Raw genomic sequence first — 4,053 nt, 5'->3', positions numbered from 1 at the left:
CAGGATCATATAAGCACATCGAAGGTGTCACACGAAGCAAATCCATTGTCTGTCTCGTAGTAATTTCCCATATTGCGGAAACGAGTTAATATATTGACAGGTAACTCATCTTTCAATCTCATCCCTGGTCCAAAAGCAAATTACTCGACCGAAGCGAGGAAATAGCGAGGTCTGCATTGAGGGGGTCCTTCGTGTCCATGGCACGCGATGTCATATCACGTTATTGAGAGCTACTTGTCACTCCCTGCTTTGGCGTCATAGCAGGACAGGACGTCCATGCGGATCATTCAATTAATTCCATCTTTACTCGCATAAATACCGACGATAACCGTAGGAAAGTTCTGTACGTCTACCATTGTCACTTGTCATTTGAGCACCATGTTATGAATGTGAACGGCGAGACATCTAAACACGAATGCATCTAATTATATCTGATATTTAGAAATCATCTACATATCATTTGCGTTAACGGATCACTATTCACATGACTGCATCCATTAATTATATGTAAAATGAAAACAAATTATATGAAATGTTTTAGAAACTAGTAATTAGTCCATTTTCTATTTATATTTTTTATTAAAAACGACAAATATAGCTAACTGATGTACATAATAATTATAATATTTATAATTTGCAGAAATCTGTCGTGTGTGATGTATAACATAGGATGTTCTTAAGAATGATTTTAAATAAAATTAATATAATTTTCTAAACGTTAGTATACACTTAAAAAGCAATATGACTTCAATCCCCTTAAATTCACTACGCCACACATATAATTTTTCTATGTATATGTTTGATATGCAATATGAAACATGAAAATCAGCAAAGCAGAATCTTTGACATTCTATCAGTTCATTTTTATGAAAGAGTTTCTATTAAAAGGCTTTTCTAGATTTTCGAAGTAGCAAGTTACTTTCATACATTTTATAATCTGAATATTGTATTAAATATGACAACTATATTATTATTAGTAATACCTTGCTCTTGACCTATAACGTTACGTGTTATAACAATGTTATTCACAAAGGAATTTTTGTGAACTGTATCAATAATACAAATTCTGAATATCATTCATCATCAATAGATAATTTTGAAAAAGAAAGAATCTATATTTTTATGCAGTGGAACGTTGGATAATGGGCTCTTTCCCTGTCACATTCACTGCTTGATGCAATTTAATTTTGTTTGAACGTAATATAATAGGCAGTGTGCGAGCCATTTATGTGGCAGGGTGTTATAGATTATTGGCTCGACGGGTCGTGAGTCTCATACCATTTCTGTTAGGTATTCATTTATAAATGCCACAATTCTAACAAAGACCCTGATTGCGATGTTCGTAGATAGTCATCGATGCTAACTCTCCTTCTCCCTAGCGTAATGCGTTCTGGGCGTGTGCACGGCACGAACATCGCTACTTGAAATCAACCTACCGCTCTATCTGTTCAGCGCCCTCGTTAAATTCAAACAATAGCCTTTCTTTTATTCGTATACGAATACGAATTTTGGAGTCGTACATATACGAAGATCCCACAAATAAGAAAATGATTTTTACCGAATACTTCCTATCGTATCAATTTTATGATATAAATAATATTAAATGATATAAAATAATGATATAAATGATATAAATGATAATAAATAATATATAATTTTGAAAAATTACGTTAGACTTATTCAACTATATTGTTTTCTAATTTTATTACGCGATCTATTGAGTTGTGACATGAATCAGAAACCAATTCCACTGTTTATTAATTTTGTAATTTCATTATACAAGTATATGATTAATATACAATTCACAAGAAACAAATGGCCATCTATTCCTACGTTGTTACGAAATTATTAATCACACGGTGCTCAATAGCTAACAAAGTTACAAACTACTAAGGACCATTAATACCACTTTTATTACTTATCTATATTACGTTTAATTTGACCCCAGTCCATAACTAACTTTCCAAAACGATCCAATATTATTCCGTGAAATTTCATCGTTCAAATTATAGAATTCTTACAGATCGAACATATTTTAAAGCAACGTCTTCTGCTGGACTATAAAGCTACCGTTTTTGCTGTGTAATGTACCCGTGTCGAACTAGAGAAAGAACGAGCAGGAGAAAAGAAAAGAAAGAGAGGAAGGACGCGGCTGTTGCATCGTGGCAGCGCAGGAGCGCATCAACAGGATCTCGCTGGACCAAGTTGCTTCAACTACCAGTAGTGGGGATGATAGAACACGTGGTGGGGATATGCCGGTTAATGGAGTGGGGACACGGCACGAAGAAGAGACGAGTGGAGCTCCCTCTGGCGAATGTCTCGCGTCAGTCGAGCCGTGTATCGCGTCGCGGTAATGTCGTGTTGTAGTTGCGTGTTTCGCGTATCTTGTTTCGAGCACTGATGACGCTTTGCTTACCGTGATTATGAGCGACGTGAATTCAGTGAAATCAAGTTCGGCATATTGTTTCCGATATGTTTTGAAAGCAGTGAAAAGGAGCAGCGTGCGATAGAAATAACACGCAGGTTTTATTGTGAACGCTGGACCGCGTGCTTTCCGGCCGTGTCGTCCTTTCCACTTTCGGAGTTTTCAAGGTTACGGTTTCAATACCGGCACGAACGATCCCGGAGACCGCCGTTTCTGTCTGCGGTTTCGGTCGTCCTCTCTCTCTGTTACTCACGTGTCCCTGTCGCCCATTCTAAAAAGAAAAAAGAAACTGGAATACACTAACTCGTGTAATTTTAACGTTCGTCGATTTCTATTTCACGCACGTAACTTGATATTTTCATGAATTTGTATCGTTTTTCCCCATCTGTACATACGTGATGTGTTTCTTGTTTACTGCTCCATTCAACTAGTCCTCGTTGAATTTCATCGGAAACAGTGAAGTTTTACTTGTAAGCAAACGAAAGTATTTCTAACAGGAAATCGAAGAAAAGTTACGTTAACGATATAACATTACTGGAGCGAAACTGTTGGTAGTTTCGTGAGAAGAGACTTCAAGGTCAGGAAGGAATAACTACAAGAAGGACATGTCGGTATCATAACAGTGTTGGAAGAAAAGAATTCTTACGATTCGACTGAATGTAGATTAGTGTATGTTCTGTGATTAAAGCCATATTGTTTGTTTGACGTCTTCCATCCTTCTGTGAAAGGTACGCCACTGTACATTGAAAACGTGCAAGTTTGTATTATCCTTCGAACAAAAGTGCTACAAAAATCCCTAGCATTCGAAGTACGTATAAAGTAATAGTGGTAAATATCTGATAAATAAAAGATTTCTTATTGCACGTGTTACATTATATAGGCTATAAACAAAGCCAATACCTAGCAGGTCGCGCGCAATAACATTCGTCGCTTGTAATTTGGTGTTCCGAATCGACACACGTGCGTTTGAATCGATCGCGTTTAAAAGGATTAATACCTTGGATCGGTTGAATTTCTCTGTTATTCTCTCTTACCGACCGAGAAGCGTGCTTCGTGAAATAGAACGAGGCAGGGACACGGAGTACAATTACCCGCGTTTTTCTTTTAATTCTTAACTGTGCACCGAGAGAGAGAGAGAGAGAGAGAGAGAGAGAGAGAGAGAGACTCGTAGCAAAGCAGAGGCTCGCTTAGAAGCGTTCGAAACGAGAGAGAGATCGTATCGGCGCGTCGAACCAGTTCGATCGTCCGCGCCTCGTAATGAGCCGGGGCACCGCACGTTGAAGATCGAACGTGACCAGTGCAGTAACCCTCCTCCCCCTCGCGCGCGTAGTCGATCGGTATTCTCGAAGGAGCCGTTAATCGAGGGTACCGCCCATTACAAGAAAAAGCAATCGGACCCGGGATCGGTTTCAGGCCGATTCGATAGCGAATATCATACGTGACTTCGTTCTTTCCCTGAAGACGTCGTCGTCGATCCGCATTCTTTCGAAGATGTCGCGGCGCGTAGTTTCGAGACAGAGCGCATAGGCTAGGAGGAGACAAGGACAGAACGGGACGAGATCTCGGAAAGGAAGTCGAAGGGAGAGACACGTGTATACGAGAAGAGAGAGAGCGGCGGGGGCGTGATA

General features: G+C 39.3%; 1 protein-coding gene across 2 annotated transcripts in view; it reads left to right on the top strand.

The window, feature by feature from the left end:
* Nucleotides 1-2,309: 2,309 nt before the first annotated feature.
* LOC100746926 (SAM and SH3 domain-containing protein 1-like) overlaps nt 2,310-4,053 on the top strand; it is a 376,143-nt gene continuing 374,399 nt past the window's right edge. For both annotated transcript variants that reach the window (XM_033319973.1, XM_012383825.3), the window contains exon 1: nt 2,310-4,032. The gene's annotated coding sequence lies outside the window, so the exon portion shown is untranslated. The remainder of the gene's footprint in view (nt 4,033-4,053) is intronic.

This window comes from Bombus impatiens, unplaced genomic scaffold (genome assembly GCF_000188095.3).
Source record: "Bombus impatiens unplaced genomic scaffold, BIMP_2.2 scf_0222, whole genome shotgun sequence".
In the NCBI taxonomy this organism is placed as follows: domain Eukaryota; kingdom Metazoa; phylum Arthropoda; class Insecta; order Hymenoptera; family Apidae; genus Bombus; species Bombus impatiens.
The sequence above is the reverse complement of the archived record's forward strand: the minus strand, read 5'-3'. Positions and strand labels throughout refer to the sequence as shown.